General features: G+C 51.6%; 1 long non-coding RNA gene across 1 annotated transcript; it reads right to left on the minus strand.

Moving 5' to 3' along the window:
* Nucleotides 1-7970: 7970 nt before the first annotated feature.
* Nucleotides 7971-13310, minus strand: LOC136397618 (uncharacterized). Its single transcript, XR_010749888.1, has 3 exons — nucleotides 12580-13310; nucleotides 11781-11917; nucleotides 7971-11552 (listed from the first exon to the last, which is right to left on the minus strand). It is a non-coding gene; the product is annotated as an uncharacterized lncRNA (long non-coding RNA).
* Between the last annotated feature and the right edge of the window lie 5743 nt (nucleotides 13311-19053).

Here is a 19053-nt window from a genome sequence, read left to right on the forward strand (position 1 = left end):
AGGACCCGGCCCTGCTCACCCTGGAAATCCCCTTGGTATATATGCTCCCTGCAGTGTTTTCCGGGAGCTTCCCATCTTCCTCCTGAAGCACGCAAGGCTCGGGCCTATAAGCCCGTGTCTCATCTTCCTGGATCCCTACCCCAGGTCTGCCCAGCCCCGCTCCTCTGCCCAGGCCCGCATTCACTGTGGTCCTGTCTCCTACCACGCTGCCCCCTGCTCCGCACCCTCAAGCCACTGTGCCTTTGCTGGCACTGTCCCTCCTGCCCCGAGTGCCCTTTCTCCACCCTCGGCCTCCTGCCAGGTTCAACGCCAAGGTCCCTCCTCTCAAGACTCTCCCAGGCCCTCTGTCAGGCTCTGCCCTGCCCCAGGCTGCAAAGCCAGCCCTGTGCTCACTGCTCTGCCAGAACACATGTCTGCCCAGCATGGCATCGGGCTAATTTAGGAGGCTGTCTGTCTGCCCTCGATCCCTGGAGCCCCAGGGCAGGGCTGTCTGCTCCGTGGCCCAGCGCAGAGTCTGGCTAGCAGCAGGGTGCGTGTGGTGAGCGGCACTGACGTGAGCTGGCTCTGGGAGGAGGCATGGTGAGGTCTGGCTGGCACAGAGCACAGGCCCAGGGGTGGCGGGGACTTACTGATGCCAGGCTGCTGGAGGAGCTGGGAACCCTCTCGGCCCTCCCTCCTTCACAGCTCACACTAACCATTCCCTCCCTCCCCCTCCTTCTCCCCTGCCCCGTCTCCCCTCTGTCACTGGTCACTGACTCATTCACTCGATGACTGTTCAGGCTCATTCATGCCTCTGCCTACTCCGTCACATACCCACTCACCATATGGGGATCCCATGTATTTCTTCACTCACTTCTTTACTTGTTCAACAAACACTTCTCGAGCTCTGATATTATACCCAGTCCTACCCTCTATAGTAGCTCTGGACATGCGAGAAAAACTGGGCCCAGCCCAGCTCTGAAGACCTTCTCTGTTCAAGAGTGGTGGCAGCATGGGGGTGGGGTGGACACAGAGAAACTACATGACTGCGGTACGGAGTGAGAGAAGCTCAAGTAATAATGTGACTGTGACCGCAGAGGAATCTAGTCCAGCTTCACGGAGGAGGTGATATTTCTACCTGGGCCCTGGGGATTAAGAAATACCAAGTAAGGGTTGGTGAGGCTGAGCTTAGAGTTCGGGGAGAGGGACAAGGAAATATGGAAGAGCAGGGGAAGAAACATTTTCCATCAGACTTGTGTACTGCTTGGGTAGGTGACTGGCAAGGGAGAGGAAGGGACAAGAACTGTGTTTAACCTCAGACAGTGTCCCAGGGGCTGGGAGGCAACACAGACACCCTGTCCTTAAAGAGTGAGCTCACGTTCCAGTGTGGGGAGACAGGCCACCAAACAGCACATCAAACATGCAGTGCTAGAAGGTGAAGCCGTGCTTTACAGAACCGTGGAGCAGGGGTGACTGGCTCAGTAGTGTGCCCTCCCTCTCGGCCCTCCCTCCTTCACAGGCTCACACTAACCATTCCCTCCCTGAGAAGCCAACCCTTCGGAGCAACAGTGCACCTGGTGAGGGCACTCGCGCAGATCCCTGCTGGAACTTGGCCTGCTTGTGGAGGGCAGGGACTAGCCTCAATCCAATACTGCAGCCCAGCCAGCATCAGTCTGAGCAACTGTGTAATCAGCGGCAACCACTCTGATGCTGTCATCCGGGCATCCATCTCCCCGCGGGACCAGGATGCCCAAAGGCAGGGATGGGACCTTCATCTCTGAACCAGATGCCCAGCACAGGGTCTGCCTCATGTGGCTCCCGGGGAACAGGAGCCACACTGGGGTCAGAATGAGCCAGGAGGTTCTGGGGCAGCTGCTGCCCAGTTAGGTAGGAGTCAGGGGTGAATGAGGAGGTTCAGGGGGCTCCCAAGGGGCCTGGGTGCCCGTGGGGGCAGGGTGTCTTTCAGTGGGAGCCCAGGCCTTCACAGGGGAGGTGAGCGTGGGAGAAATCCAGACCCACCCCAACCCCAGGCAGGGGCAGCCAGGGAGTGTGAGGGTCCTCTACACTGACCTTCTGAGGGTTGAGATTCTAGAAGTGGGGCTCCACACTGAGGCTTATCCTGATCCTGGAGCCAAAGGCTGTGGAAAGGGAGAGTCCAGGGACCAAGCATAGGGATGGGGTCCAGGAAGGAGAGGGTGGCAGGCAGGGTGAGCAGGTCAGGGGAAATCTCCCCTTCTCCAGCTCCTCTGTCTTTCTTCCTCCCCTCCCCAAGCCCCGAGCCAGAGCCCAGCTCCTCCAGCTCTTCCACCTGAGCATGGGTCAGCCCTGGGACTTCTCTGGCCGGGGCAGAGGCTCCTTCACCCCCACCGCCCACCCCACTGCCCCATGGGATTCCCTGCTTTGTCACCCTGGAGGAATGTCTGATTCAGGCTTCTGGACTGAAGGCTGCATTAGGGTAAAGGTGAGAGCAGGATCCTGACGCTGGGGCCTTCGGGAGTGATGGGGACCCCAGGGCAGAGCAGGTGCCCCAGGAGCTCTGGGGTCTGTGCCGTGGCTGTTGGTCCCCAGAGCCTGGAGATGCCTCCGGAGATGCTGGGGGTCCTCAGCTCTGTCCAAGGAGGACATGGCACCACCCCTTTGGGAGGAACGTGAGCCCAGCCTGGGAGTTTGTCAGGCAGACACTCAGACATCAGATAGGGGTGGGAGTCTCCTGTCCTGATGCTCTGAAATGGGGTGGAGGGAGGGGCCTGGCCTTTGCCGGCAGAGCCACAGCCCCTCTCCTGACCCCCAGGAGACGCCAAGTTCTGCAAACCACCACTCAGCAAAGCTTTGGCTGAGGTTTCCTTGTGGCAGAAAACAATCACGCACCTTAGGCCAGGCTGGTACAGGCGGTCAAAAATCGAAATCTAAATTTAAGGAAATATTGCCATTACCCTTCTTAGGTCATTGCTTTGTCAGCATATACACATCCTGCATAACTGACAATTGAGACACAACAGGCTCCTAAGAGGACTCTGAATGCCTTGGGTTACCTTCTAATGCTCAGAATTTTAAATTCCAAATGTAATTTATGCTTATTTTAATAACTCAAACATTACAGTAATACCAGCCTAGAAAAGGAGATCTATTTTCCCCAAATTCTCTTCCCCAGAAGTGACCACTCTTAACAATTTAGAAGTTCTTCCCCCAGGTTTTTGTGTGAGTAGTGTAATGTAGATAATTTCTTTGAAATATAGTCACATGTATCTTTTCTTTTCTTTTCTTTTTTTTATCATACTTCCCTGTGAGATATTTTTCTCCTATTGGTCCAGAGGCATCCATTGTCCCTAGGGAGATTTAAAATAGAACAATAATATGAAGAGAAATAAAGAACAATGCTAGGTTAGCTTTTGGCTCTCAAAATAGGATCTTGAAGGCCATAACAAGATAGTAGTTCTTGAAAACTGGCTTTGTTGAGTGACATATTGGTTAGAATGATTTGGGCTGCAAGTAATATTAAGTCCAACACATAATAACTTCAGCAGTGTATTGGCTCAGATAACTAGACTCCAGAGATAGGGTGGACTTCAGGAATGGCTTAATCCAGTAACTTTCAGCCATCTCTTTGTAGCCTTTTTGTGTCTGATGGTGTCATCCATGGACTCGCCTCCCTCAGAATGCCAAATGGCTGGATGACACATTCACCATCATGATATTCGGGAAGGTTGAGCATGTGCCTTCTGGCGGATCCTTCTTAAGAGCAAGGATCCACCTTCCCCAGAAGCTCTCAGCAGGTCTCCCCTTGCATCTCATCCTGTGGTCAGGGGTGTGCCCTGAGCTGGTGCCGAGGCCTGGATCTCTGGATCATCCCTGGACCAGTGGGGTCAGATTCCATGACACCAGTTAGAACTGACCCTGGATCTGAAGTTGAAGTTGGGGTCCACTTCCCCTGAAGCACATGGGTGATACGAGGCAAGGTGGGTTCCAGAATGAAAACTGGGGTCTTTTCAAGAGGAGGAGCAGGGAAATAGAAGGTGGATAGAGACTCAACACCATTTACCGTAAGAGCAAAGTCAGTTTCTCTATTCCCAGGACTTTCTTACGGATATTAAGAGCAAATCTTGGAGGACTGAACAGTAGTTTTACTCTCAGACACAGGAAGAGCAGGTGTAGGGTGTGGTGTAAGGGAGGCTCCTGCTGAGCTTTGGAGGAGGCGGACCTTGCTCCCAGCTCTCAGAGGAGCCGCCGGCGAGCTGCAGGGACAGTTCTGGAGGAGGTGAGAGTGAGGTGAAGAGGCTGCTGAGGAACCCAGGGCCCCACCTTTCTTTCTGAGCCCTGGCCTGGGGAGAGATGTGGACAAAATAGAAACCCAGCTAGAGGTTTCCACCCACTGCCGGAACTCTAAACTCCAGAGTAGGATGTCGTCTGGAGGGATGTTTGGTCCACACCACAGCAGAGTAGGAATGGCAGCAGAGGTATGTTAGCTCCTCGGGCTGCCATAACAAATACCACACAGCAGGTGGTTTAAAAGAAGGAAACTTTATTCTTTCACAGTTCTGTAGGCCAGAAGTCTGAAATCGGGGAATCAGCAGGACATGTTCCCACTGAGGACACTAGGGGACAGTCTGTTCTTTGTCTCCTGCAGCTCCTGGTGGCTGTCGGCATTCTTGTGGCCGCATCACTCCAATCTTGCCTGTCTTCACTCGGCCTTCTCTGTTTCTGAGTCATCCCCCTTCTGTGATAATTCTCCCTCTGACTTTCTCTTATATGGGCTCTTGTCATTGGATTTAAGGCCCACCTAGATAATCCAGGATGATCTCATCTTGAGACCCTTCATTTAATTATATCTGTAAAGATCCTTTGGCCAAATTATATTCACAAGTTCCATGGGTCAGGATGTGGACATGGCTTTTTGGAGTCCAGCATTCAAACCACTATAGGGTGTGCAGGCAGAGAGCAGAGCAGGAATAATGCCCCTAGTCATGCCTGTGTCCTGTGTGATGGGGAAGGGATACCCCAATTTCCCAGCACCCCCCAAAATGGGAGGACACAGAAGGCCACTGAGAGCTCTGGTGGGTCACTGGCCAGTCAGGACCCTGGACAGGGACACAATGACACCCCCACCCCTCCAATCCCAGTCAGACCTTAGGGTGTGATGCAAGGGAGGCTGGTCATCCCAGCAACTCTGGAGCTCCCCCCAGTCTTTGCTCGAGTCAGAAAAGACCCCGGGCTTCATGTGCTGCCAGGTACAAGGACAGCAAGGAAATAAATTGAGGCTCAGAACCAACAGGATGAGATATTCCAACAGGAGGGAAATATGAGGCCAGAGAGGGGTGTTTCCCTGATGCCATGAGGACACCCAAGCTCCCAGCTCTTATACTCTATCATGGGAGGGAGGGATACCCCCTGTGAGGGGCAAATAGCTCTGATAGGGAACTGAAGTTTGCAGCAACTGAATCCCCAAAGAGAATGCGTTACCTTTCTTTGCAGTTTATTTTTCTCCTTTACTACCCATCTAAATGTATAAATGATATGCCTCCTATAAATGATAGAACTGCCAGGTATTACTTTTTAGTGGGCACATGTTATACATATCATTGTGAAAACTGCTTAAAAAAAAACCTCTTTATTGAGGTACAGTTGTGAAAATTGCATTGAACACTTTACACATTACAGACATATTCCTTTTTCTTTTAGGCGAGAGGAGGGGAGATAGTGAGGCAGTCACCACATGCACTCCGACCAGTATTCACCTGGAAATCCCATCAGGGGCCAATGCTCGAGTACTGAGATATTTTTAATGCCTGAGGCTGATGGGTTCCAAGGGAGCTATCCTCAGTGCCCAGGGCCATGCTTGAACCAATCAAACCACTGGCTGCAGGAGGAGAAGAGAAGGGGGAGAGGTTGGGGTAGAGAAGCAGATGAGTGCTTCTCTTGTGTGCCCCTGACCAGGAATTGAACCTGGGATGTTCATACACTGAGCCGCGCTCCATCCACTGAGCCACTGGCCAGGGCTCAGACATACAGTATTCGTATAACAGAATATTTCCAGCTACCTTACTTCTTTTGAAATTCATATACTAGCCTGACCTGTGGTGGCGCAGTGGATAAAGCGTCGACCTGGAAATGCTGAGGTTGCTGGTTTGAATCCCTGGGCTTGCCTGGTCAAGGCACATATGGGAGTTGATGCTTCCTGCTCCTCTCCTCCCTTTCTCTCTCTCCCTCTCTCTCTCTCTCTCTCTCAAAAAAAAAAAAAAAAAAAAACACCCCTAAATAAATAAAAGAAAATCTAAAAAAAAGAAGTACTTAGAAGAAAAAAGAAATTCACATACTATAATTAATTTAACTAAACTTCTATTGATGGACATTCAGGTGTTTTATTGATCTCAATTAAATGAACAAGTGTATCAGTTGAGCAATGTGCCAACAATGCTCAGTCATGTTGGGGTTGTCAAAATGCAGTATTTTCTTCTTTTATACCTAAATATATATGGCTCTGACCCCCACACTTCAGCAGACAAAAAGTAGTCACTAAATGACACCAGAATTATTGGTCAGAAAAATGCACCACAGTCTTTTTCACTTTCCAGAGCATTCTAGAAAGTCAGGTGGAGGGCAGCTTGCCAAGACACGGCCCTTCCAGTGAGTAACATACTGAACTCTTGAACGCAAACAGCTGGCAGCGTTTGCTCTATTCCAGATTAGTCAATCAGTTCTCAAAGAAGGGCAGCAGGACATGGATCTTTGCCTCATTATAGCAGTCCACTTGCAATGGGCCATTTAAAAGAAACTCCCTGTATATCTGGGTGTATCTCTGGGATATGAAGGTACAGAAAAGACCTGGCTGTGTTCCTACCCAGTGTTTTAATCAGAACTCTAGATCGCAAGTAAAACGTAAGCAGAGCAGGAAATGTATTGACTCATGCAAATGAGAACTTCAGAAATGCCGCATCCAGGTGTTGAACTGATGCCAGTAAGACCCTCTGCCCATCCCAGCCAGGCCTGACTGTCTCGCTATTTTATCTTGGCAGATTTTTCTTCATGTGATATAAGAGGTCCACCAGCTGTTATAATCTCATTTTTTTTTTTTTTTTTTGTATTTTTCTGAAGCTGGAAACCGGGAGAGACAGTCAGACAGACTCCCGCATGCGCCCGACCGGGATCCACCCGGCACGCCCACCAGGGGGCGATGTTCTGCCCCTCCGGGGCGTCGCTCTGCCATGACCAGAGCCACTCTAGCGCCTGGGGCAGAGGCCAAGGAGCCATCCCCAGCGCCCGGGCCATCTTTGCTCCAATGGAGCCTTGGCTGTGGGAGGGGAAGAGAGAGACAGAGAGGAAGGAGGGGGTAGGGGTGGAGAAGCAAATGGGCGCTTCTCCTATGTGCCCTGGCCGGGAATCGAACCCGGGTCCCCCGCACGCCAGGCGGACGCTCTACCGCTGAGCCAACCGGCCAGGGCTATAATCTCATTTTTTAAAAGATTTTATTTATTAATTTTTTTAAGAGAGAGGAGAGGGAGAGGGAGAGAGAGAGAGAGAGAGAGAGAGAGAGAGCCAGAAGGGCCAGGTAGGGGAAGAACAAGAAGCATCAACTCTCTTGTATGTGTCTTGACCCGGCAAGCCTGGGGGGTTTTGAACCAGCAACCTCAGCACTCCGTGTCAACGCCTTATCCACTGTGCCACCACAGGTCAGGCCCTAATCTTGTCTTTATTGCTTCCAGTTTCCGAAGAAGGGAGAGTTTCATTAGAGCTCTAGTAAAAGTCCCAGGGAAGACTCTGATTGGCTTGCCTTGGGTCATATGTTGATCCTTGAGTCAATCACTGTGCCTGGGGTGGGGTTGGGCTCTGGTTGGCCAGGTACAGTTCACAAGTCCCCCTTCTTGGGCATGTGGGGAGGCTGGCCCAACTAAGCCACATGGACAGAGCAGGATGAATGTGGCTTGTCAAACAAAGGCTGAACCAGCAAACAGGTGTCCAAGATGCCTGTCCTCCAAAAGGGTTACACTTCTGTCTATAGAGAAGCTGTTTGCTGTTTAGATACAGAGTCGGATATGGCTATACCCCAAACCCACAGCTAGGCAGCGCAGTTGTACCCTGCTCAGCCCTATCTTAGGTTCCCGCGACCCCATCCCCTCAGGCCAAGGCAATGTGAGGGTTGCCTAGCTAAGCCTACACCACTGTCCCAGCCTTTCCCTGACCTTGTGTGGGCTCCACAGACAGTGCAAACAAACACAGACTTTCTGACCAGTGACAAGTTCTCAGGAGAGTAGCACAGTCTGAATTCAGATGGCACGAGGTGAAATACTGAGCATTTTAGGACACCCTCAGCTCAAGGTTTCTTGTTCAGGGCTGGCCTTGGGGTCCACCTATGGTTCTGCTGATTCTCAAGCTATGGCTGGGCCTCTGCTGGCCTGGAAATACTGGCTCTTTGTCCTTGCTGTCTGGCCAGGACCCAGGCCTGGCTTGCAGTCTGTCTGATGGGAGTGATATGTGTCTCCTGGCTGTGGGAGGTGTTCTTGGATTTGAGGGTGTTTGCTGTGGGGAATTGGATTGGGGACAGCCAGAGGACTGGGGGGGGATAACATTCTGAGACAGTCTTAAGGACATGCCCAGCCTGAGTTTCTGAGAAGATAGAAATAGAGATGGGAGTACCGGCCCTTTTTTGAGCCTTCAAGGGCTGAGCTTCCCAACTGATCATTGTGGTCTGGTCTCTGCTGCCCCCTACCTCAGTCTCACATCCCTCCCTGCTGCGCCCCTGCCCGGTCAGTCAGTTCTCCGAGATTAGATGAGACCAGGCACGTTCTGGTTAGTATGGCCTTGGTCAGTCAATTCTCATCCTTCAAAATCCAGCTGCAGCAGACTAGCTGCTCCAGAGAAGTGAGACTCCGACCATTACTAGCAAGTGGAGACGCTGAGGTATGTGCTCCCTCCGAGGCCAGCGCCCACCGCGCGGACACGGCCCCCGGGTTTCTCCGGAGCCTGGGCAGGTGGTGCTGCCACAGTGACGAGGGGGTGATACCCAGCCCCACCCCAGAGGAGCTCTCAACCAATGACTGACAGGAGTTGGTACGGCAAACTCCAGCTCCTTTGCTCCCTTGGGTGGGATAACTTGGTGGGTTGTGGTTTACAGTTTCTCCAGAGTCTCCCTGTGGGATGAAACTCCAGATGCCCAAGGTGGTAACTTGCTTGTTAACACACACTTCGGGGCCCTCCTCTCCACCCCCTCTTACTTCCTCACTCCTCATGAGTTATCCCAGGATCACCTGCTCTTATGGACTAAATTGTGTTCCCCTAGATCTGTAAATTGAAACTCTGACTGTATTTGGAAGGAAAGCCTTTAGGGAGGTAATTGAGGTTAAATAGAGTCATAAGGGTGGGGCCCTAATGTGATAAAATTGGTGTCCTCATAGGAAGAGAAGACACCAGAGATCTCTCTCTTCATGCCCGCAAAGGGAAGAGGTCACATGAGAACACAAGGCAACCCTTACAAGCCAGGAAGAGAAGTCTCGCCAGAAACAAACCCTCATGGCACTTTGATCTTGGACTTCTGGCCTCTAGAACTCTGAGAAAATACTGTAAATGTCAGCTGTTTCAACCACCCAGTCTGTAGTGTGTTATTATGGCAGCCTGAGCTGACTAATTAATTAATACACTTGTTAACTAAACTACTTGCTCTCAAATCCTTGTCTCAGGGTCTGCTTCATGGGAATCCGAACCAAGACAGGTGGTCAGCTCCATCGGGCACCAGGGAAATGCAAACTGAAGCCGCAATGCGGTACCATTTCTCACCCACTGGAACCGCTAAAAGGAAAAGTTTGACCACACTAGAGCTGCTGAAGGTGTGAAGCTGTCGAGTACAGCTGAAGGAAGTGGGAAATGGTAAACCATTTTGGAAACTGTTGGTCAGTGTCTATTAGCAATAATCACACCTCAGATAAACCTCATTGGCTACAATACTGGCGTGCCATTGTATTATACAAAGCTGTTGTTTGTCAGTATGTAATAAAGCTGAAGATGTGGATAGCGTGTGACCCAACAACCCCACCCTTAGGTATACACCCAGCAGAAATACATACACACAGTTCAGGAAAGGTCATGTGCAAAAATTTTAAAGCAGCACTATTTGTAATAGCTTCCAAATTGGAAACAGACTAACTTTCATCAACAATAAAATGGATAAACAAATTGTGGTATATTCATGCAATGGACTACTATACAGTAATAAAAAGAACACAATCTGTTACATGAAATGACGTGGATGAATGTCAAAAGCACAAGGCTGCAGAAAAGAGGCCAGATACAAAAGCGTGCATACCCTAAGGTTTAACTTACATAAAGTTCAGAAGCATAATATTCATACAGGAAAGTGTGCAAATCCTAAATATAAAACTTGATGAATTTTCACAAGCTGAGAAGAACACTCATGCAGCCTACAGCTAGATCAAGAGATGGAACATGGCCATGACCCCAGAAGCCCTCTTCCGTCCCCTTTCAGCCACCGCCCCCACCCCCACCAAGGGGAACCACCTGGTTGACTTTCAGCACTGTCAACACTGTAGAGAAATGGACTATTATGGGATGTACTCTTTTGTTTTCCATGTTTTGTTTGTGAGATCATTCATATTGTTTTGTGTAGTTGTAGCACAATTTATTCATTCTACCACTGCTGACGGTTCGGGTAGTTTCCAGTCTGGGACTATCATAAATAGTGCTGTTATGAACATTCTAGTACACATCTTTGGGCAAACATGTCCAGACATTTCTCTGGGGTATAAACCTGACCCATGGATTGTTTCAATTTTATTTTTCATCTGTCGCTATTCCAATCCCCACTTAGGATAACCAAGAAGGCCTCTGGTGTCCCCTCCTGGTTGAAGTCCATGGGCCTCAGTGTCCCTCTGTGGATGGGACATGCCTGCCTATCCCAGGTGTCATGAGGCTCGAAGAGCTTCCTGAGGAAGTAGAATCAGATTGTGGGCCCTTTGACCTCCTGGCCCAGATTCAAGCATTCCTGAGGCCAAAGGTATCCCAGGGGAGGGGCTGTATGCAGGTGCAGCCCCAGCTGCCCCAGGGGCCAGGTGCAGGAGTAGGGCAGTGGGCAAGTCTCGGGTCAGGGCAAGGCCAAGCAGGGCAAGGCTGGCAGGGACAGGGCACAGCCCAGGCCTAAGGTCGCTTGGGCAGGTGGGGGCAAAGTCAGGAAGGCCCTGGACCACTGTGCCCGCCCGAGCGGGGACTGGCCCCCGTAGCACCTGCCTGCTCTTCTCTGGGCTTCCGTTGCCTCTTCTGTCACCTGGGGATTGGAGCTGCTTCCTCCCCAGAGTGAGGATTGGCAAGGATTGAAGATGCTTCTCTGGGGCCAGTGGGCATTGTCAGCTCATTTCACGGCCAAGAAAGCTGAGGCTCGGAGAGGTTAAGAGGCGTCTCGGAGGGTTTGAGCCCAGGCCTGTCTGGCTCTGAAGCCTGTGCTTTTCCCACCTCATGAAGCTGTCTCGCTGGGGGTAGACATGGTGTGAACAGAGAGGTGTAAGAAAGGCCAACCCCCAAAGTCAAACCATGTCTCTTCCAATGCTTGGATTTCCCTCATCAGAACTTTATTCCTGTGGGGTAAGTAATAAAGTGTGCAGATGTGGGGCAAGATATGCCACATCCAAAGTTTCATACACAAATGACAAATCTCCTGGCAGAAAAAGAGCCCTCAAAGGGGTGCTGACGTCCCTTACTCCCCTCCCTCAGTCCCACCCAATCCCTGTACTTTGATGAATAGAAAACTGAGGCCCAGGGAAGGACACTGAGCTGCTCAGACTCATCTCTGGGGCCTTCCTGACCCCAGGCAGCCTCCCTGCGCAGCCAGGATGGGCCCGGGCCAGAGGGGCTGAGCAGCAGAGGGCCAGCGGGAGCCCTGGCGTTTTCAGTGGGGGTCTGCCCTGCGGCCTGAGGGGGCAGAGTTGTCTGAGGCATACTTCTGCGGAAGGGAGGGAAGCGTGGGTGCGGTCTTGGGTCCCCGAGATAAGCCCTGCTGCGCTCACACCCACTCCCTCTCTCCCTGCAGCGCACAGCCCTGGCGATCGCCCGACCTCTGCTGAACTGACTGCTTCTGACCCTGCGCAGGTAGTATGGCTTCTGAGACAGAGGCCCCTTTGGGGCAGGCTCTCTTGGCTGCCCAGGCATTCACAGCCCCACAGCGGCTGCCCGTGTCTAAAGTTGGAGCCCTTTAGAAACAGTCCTGAACCAGGATTTGAGGGCATGGAGTTTCTTTGCGAGGAGATTCCAGGAAGTCATAAAGGATACGGGAAGTGAGGCAGGGAGGGAGTCTGTGCAGGCAAGTTAGTGAGCAGCAGGTGGGCAACGGGGTCCTGGGAGATGGTGCAGAAGCACCACCAACCCTGCTCTTCACGATCCAGGGCTGCTCCTGAGGGCACCAAGGCAGCCGCAGAGCAGAGTCCCAGACACCTGCCAGTGCCTGGGAATGTGGGCAGGGCTCGCAAAGGAGAGAAGGAACCCAGAAGAGAGAGCCTGAAGAAGGTTCTGGAAGCGGGAGGGCTTCAGTACCAGCTCTGGTGCTGACTCATCTTCTCTGAGGGTCAGTTTGGGCATCAATAAAATAAAAATAGAAATATTGCTTACCTCCGACGTGCGTGGTGAGGACCAAATGCGATAAGATGAGCAAATGGCCGGGCGGGTGGTTCTGGTTTCAGTGGAGATTGACAAATAGTGGTTTCCCTTTCTTCCAGTGCAAGGGGCAGCTGACTCACCTGGCTGGGGGCAGCCGGCAGCCTGCTGTGTGCGCCACACGTTGCTGCTCCCAGAGCCCTCCCCACTCCTTCCCTCGTTATCTGCAATTTTTAAAATCCAATAGTGAGTGATATCTAAGCTGTGCCAGGTCAGGGTAGCCTCTGGGAACCCAGGAATGTCCTTGCCCTGGGAGTTCACAGTCTAGTCAGGAAGACAGACAAATATGTGGCTGGGTGGTGACACGGGCATGGGTTTTGACAGGTGGGCTGAAGTCTGTGGGTCTGGCCTGAGGCAAGGAGGCAGTGCAGGCAGAGGGAGGAGCCAGTGGAGCCCAGTGGAGTGGGTGGGAACACAGACATTGTGCTGGGGGCAGGACTGAGGTGAGCAGAGAGAGGAAGAGGTCCAAGCTTGTGTTCTGAGCTTCCAGGTTAAGTGTGAATATCTCTGAGTCACAGATGAGGAAATGGACACTGAATGAGGATGTGTCTTGTCCAGTTGCTGTCAGGGCAGGGGCTGGCCAGAGCCCCACTCCCCCAACCCTATTGGAGCCAGAGTTGGGGGGCCCCTGGGCTCAGGACAATAATTTCCCTGGGTGTGGAGCTCAGGGGTGGGCAGCCCTGGAAACGGAGGCAAGGATTCTCTGCCTGGCTCCTCCCTCACCCTCCCTTTCTGACCCTTGCATGCAGGCAGCCAGTACTGCCATCCCGGACCCTGGATAGTCCCTGCAGGCTGGGAGTTGAAAATCCTCCACTTCTGTGCTTCTTGTTCAAAGTCTGTATCAATATTGCATCTATGATGTGCTTGTTCTTAAAATCAATAAGATTTATAATGACTAATTAATTATTAGAGTGATTATTCTGCCTGTAAACAAAGCCAGACTTTCACAGGTTATATTATACTATGACAATGTCCCTGGCAATGTCCCTCTGTTGCTAAGTGTGAGGAAGGGACAGAAATCCAGGTATGGTGGGGATGGGCCTCCGAGGGAATGTCGGTATTCACAGACCTCAAGGTGGTGCATCGGGGTGCAAATGCACAATTGTGTGTATTCACATCTGCAGCCACAGAACAATATTGCCATTCATAGCTCTGCCTCCCCACACTGAAACACCTCCAGATCCACATGTGTGTACATGCATACCAATGCACACACTCAACCTACACTTTTATAAACTTTATGCATGCATTCTTACACATACTCAGACACAAGCCCACACGCCTGTGTGTATGTTCACGTCACTCATGCACCCACACCCCCTAATCATGGACTTGTATGCACATCCCACAGGCACGCACACATCTATGGAGCCACACCAGGCAAAGACTTACACACTCAGGGGCACTCACAGTCACACATGCTTGCACATGTCGACATGAACAGGAATATGTACATGTGTGGATTGTGCGTGAAAACCTGTCACAGGAGATAGCCAAATGCCTGTAGAAGTGCAGAAATCTCTCCTGTTGCACATAGAAGGACATGTTTTATACACAGGGGTGCCTTGTGTGTGTGCATGTGCTCCTGCACGGTCCCATGTGAGCCGGGTGGGACTCTGGTGCACTAAGCTACCACGCTGCATCAACACCGTAGGGAGGGAGCCTCAGGTTCCTGGCCCTGAGGGGCAAGGCTGGCTCCCCTCTCTGCCTTCCCTGTCTCTGCCCTGCCCCCAGCCTGCCACCTTCCAGGAGGAGCGCTGCTTCCACCTTAATGCATCTGGCAAGTGGGACAAATTCTGCACCTGCTTCCTGGGAGGGATCTCCCCAGCCTTGTAGCTGGGAGCCTGAGCCCTGAAGGGATAACAGCCTGCCTGGGTCTACACAGCAAAGCCCGAGCAGAGGTAGGATCCAGAAGGATCACAGGCTGAGAGGGAACAGGATGCCTGAGGCTCCCCATATTCAAAACACCTGCTGGTTCAGGTGCTGAAAGTCTTCCCTCCCACATGCTTTCCAATGATTATGCTGTCCCCTGAAGGGTCCCACTCAAAGGCACATTTATTTAGGGAGGAGGAGGTCAGCTGAGGATGAGACTGGCCAGCCCCTCCTCCATCCCCAAGTTTCCAGAGGGGCCAGCTGAGAGGCTGGGGCTAGTGCCAGCCACAGAGAGGCAGGCCTGGGGACCAACAGGTTCCTAGATCCCAGCACTGGAGGACCCCGGAGGCATCCTCTGTTCCAGCTGAGGAGGGGGCCCTGGAGCCTCCAGGCCTGCGCCCTCAGCGGCCCAGGCAGCATCGGGTGTGGCTCTTATGCACATCAGACTCCTTATGAAGAAATGGTTTCCCCATCTGAGCAGCCAGTGCTGGAGGGGATGTGGGGAGAGGGCACTTACACCCAGTGGGGGCAGAAGTGCCAACTGGAACCTCATTCTTGGCAGAATATTTCAACTGTGCATGTCCTTTGACCCAGCAATTTCACATCTAAAAATCTGTTCTTTGTGGACAAAGATCTATAAATAAGGTGTTTACTGCTGTGTGTTTCTGAAAGCAATAGATGGAGGACGTCTTAAAGGCAGCAGCAGGTGGATGGTTCAGGAAATAAGGGACTGTCCATGCGAGGGACCACTGTGGAGCTGTTAAAATGAAGGCTGGGAGGGGTCCCTGTGGACCGACCGGGAAAGCTGCCTATGACGTGAGGAACGCAGGTTGCAGAATAGGGAGGCTGTTGTCTTCATGTATTATTTTCAACACCTCTTAAAAATTAGATACAAAACTTATATCTGAAATCATTGAAAAAGGTGACATAACTCACTCTTTTTATGGAGTGGGAAGCAGGAAGAAGACAATTTTTATTCTAGATGCTTCTTATAGTTTTCATTTTTTGTTTGTTAGTTTTTAATTTTTTTTTAGATTTTATTTATTGATTTTAGAGAGAGGAGAGAGAGAGAGAGAGAAAGGCAGGGGATGGGGGAGGAGTGGGAAGCATCAACTCATAGTTGCTTCTCATATGTGCCCTGACTGGGCAAGCCCGGGGTTTCAAACTGGTGACCTCAGCATTCCAGGTTGACACTTTGTCCACTGCACTACCACAGGTCAGGTATTTTGTTTGTTTCTGAGCCATAAGCTTTTGTGTGTTTATTGTCTTACTTTGTAATTTAAAAAAATAAGATTTCTTAGAAATGATTTTTAGGGAGAGAGGAAAGGGGAGAGAGAGAGAGACATCAGTTTGTTGTTCCACCTATTCATGCATTCATTGGTTGATTCTTTTATGTGCTCTGACCAGGGATCAAACCTACAACCTTGCCATGTCGGGGCAATGCTCTAACCAACTGAACTCCTCAGGTAGGGCCAAAAAAAAAAAAAAAAGACTTTTTAATAATGCATTAAGATTTCTTGCCTCATTAGATGGAGGCCCTGAAGAGGCAGAGACCCACCCAAAGTCATAAGTGGCTTTGACTGCAGCTATACCTCTGACCTTGATCCCACCCAATAATCCTTCCTCTGCCACCCAGTGGCAGGACATTGGGGCCAGGAGAGGAGCTGTAACTTCCTAGGTGGGGAGGGGTGGAGAGATGGGCTCTGGGTTGTCGGCTGCTAGTGCTCGGCAGAGGGAGCAGGCCCGCCCAGGTGGGGAGAGGTGCCCCTCCTTCTGGAAGAATCACCTGTGTGCTGAGAGAGCAGGTCTTTATCCCTGCCTGTCCTGACACCCTGTCCTACCCTGGGGTCCTGCTTGATAGACCTTGGCTCTGTCTCTTTCAGAAATGCAGCTGAGAAATGCCACTTTTTGCTAAGTGGCCAATTGATGCCACCTCTGTGGATGCAGACCTATATACTATCTTACTCTGACCATGGAGGCAGTATGGCCCAATGGCTAAAGATATCATCTCTGGAGTTAGACCCCTCAGGCAAAGACCCCCACTATCACGCTCAAGCTAAGTGACCTGGGAAGGGTTCTTTAACCTCTCTGACCTCAATCTCTTTGTCTATATGATGACATAAAATCATTTTCTGCCCTGGCCAATTGGCTCAGCGGTAGAGCATCGGCCTGGTGTGCGGCGTGCGGGGGACCCAGGTTCGATTCCCGGCCAGGGCACATAGGAGAAGCGCCCATTTGCTTCTCCACCCCCCCTCCTTCCTCTCTGTCTCTCTCTTCCCCTCCCGCAGCCAAGGCTCCATTGGAGCAAAGATGGCCCGGGTGCTGGGGATGGCTCCTTGGCCTCTGCCCCAGGCGCTAGAGTGGCTCTGGTCGTGGCAGAGTGACGCCTGGAGGGGCAGAGCATCGCCCCCTGGTGGGCAGAGCGTCGCCCCCTGGTGGGCAGAGTATCGCCCCTGGTGGGCGTGCCGGGTGGATCCCGGTCGGGCGCATGCGGGAGTCTGTCTGACTGTCTCTCCCCGTTTCCAGCTTCAGAAAAAAAAAAAAAATTATTTCCTGGTAGGGTCGTTGAAGGCTGAAATAAAGTGCTTAGGCCAAAAAGTGGAAATAACTCAAATATCCATCAGTGAAGGAACAGATAAAGAAAATGTGGTCTACCCCTCCAGTGGAATAGGATGCAGCCATGAACAGGAACGGAGTCCTGACTCGGGTTGCAGTGTGGATGAACCTGGAAAGTGTTATGTTAAATGAAAGAAGACAGACACGAGAGATCACATCTTGTATGATTCCGTTTACATGAAATGTCCAGAATAGGCAAATCCATGGAGATAGAAAGTAGATTAGAAGTTTCCAATGGCTGGGGGATATGGGATATGAGGGGTGACTGCTATGGGGTAGGTGGTGAAAATGTTCTGCAATGAGATATTGGTAATGGTTGTATAACTTTGTGAATATACTAAAAAAAACCACTAAATTTTATACTTTGAAAGAGTGAATTTTATGGTATGTAAATATGTCTCAATAAAAAATATGTAGCAAAAATAATTAGGGATGAATATAAAATTTATGCATATTAATATTAAACGTAGCACATAGTGTTATTTTATTGGTGGAAAATTGAAGAAATTTAAATATACATTTCTTACCTTAAAATGCATTATGATATATAGTCTTATGGTGATACATTATGTAGCCATGAACAAAATCTTGTTTTGGGAAATTTAAAAAAATTAAATACAATAGTTAGGATGGTGCCTGACACATGAAGTACCACCAGTACGGGTTTTTATTAATGAATGAGAGTTGGTCCTCTCATCCTGTCACAGTGAATGAGGAAACTGAGACCCAGAGAGGGAACGTGATGTGGGTGCTCAGCCCGCATCAGGGAAGGGCAGAGTCTCGGCTTCAGGCCAGTCTGGGTCCTCGTCCTGGCTCTGCCGTCTCCTCGCTGTAGGCCCCTGGTCCAGCCAGTCCCTGCAGCACTCTGATCTTCCCTGTCCTCCATGTCCACCTGCGGCGGGGAACAGGGTCTGGAGGAGTCTCTGAGCGTGTGCCGCCCAGCTGGCGGTGCTGTGACCATGACTTGGGAACAGAACTGGGACCAAACGGGTGAAGACCCCTGGGAGCAGAATCACTTCAGCCAGCTCCGTCTGCCTGGAGTAGTGAGCCGCTAGTCCCTGCGGGTGACCTGAGGGCCAGGGGGGGAAGAGCCCCCTGGGAAACCTTGGGAAGGGGCAGTTCAGGCAGAGCCGAGGGGTGTGGCCTCTCTCCCTGCAGGTCTTGATTCCATTCAGGATCCTGAGCCCCTGTTTGAGTCTGCTGTTCTTGGGAACCTTCCGTTTCCCCTGCTGAGCCAGTTCAGCACGGTGGTTATGACAACATGCTCTGGGTCCAGATCTCAGCTTCCTTGTCTGTGTTTTCTGATTGCACGTGCCTGGGCAGAGAAGTTCACCTCTCTGAACCTCAGTTTCCTCGTCAGCAAAATGGGGATTGAACAGTACCCATCTCGGTGGTCCTTGTAACTAACTGTTAGATGAGAAGTGAATATAACATGCTTTTAGCACAGAGCCTGGCACACAATAAGCCCTCAAGGCCCCTGGCTATTACTGTTCCTGTTGTTGTGTCATCAGCTGTGGAGGGACCAGAGGACACGTGCATGCCTGGAGGCAGGGCTAGCCCTGAGCCCCTGAGCCCCTGCCCCCCAGCTCCCGCCTGCTGTCCCCCTCTCTCTCTTCAGCACTGAGTGATGGACAGGCTGGGCCGGTGGCATCCTGGCAGGCCTGTCCTGGCAGCTGCTCCCACAAGGCGAGGCCCTTGAGCTTCGGAGAATTAATTAGGCCACATTCCTCTTCCAGGGCTCCTGGCGGGCCTGTACACGGCCCCCTTCCGAGCTGCTGAGGGCTCTTGGCTCAGGTCCCTGGCAGGCGAGGTGAGGCCCACACTCTGCTCTCTCTGGAGTGGCTGGGAGGGCCCTCCCGAGCTGGGAGCGCTGGCTGGCTGCGGAGGGGACAGTGATGAGCCAGCAGCCCGAGGCCAGCTCCTGTCCTGGCTCTCCCCTGC

The sequence above is a fragment of the Saccopteryx leptura genome, chromosome 3 (assembly GCF_036850995.1).
Source record: "Saccopteryx leptura isolate mSacLep1 chromosome 3, mSacLep1_pri_phased_curated, whole genome shotgun sequence".
In the NCBI taxonomy this organism is placed as follows: Eukaryota; Metazoa; Chordata; class Mammalia; order Chiroptera; family Emballonuridae; genus Saccopteryx; species Saccopteryx leptura.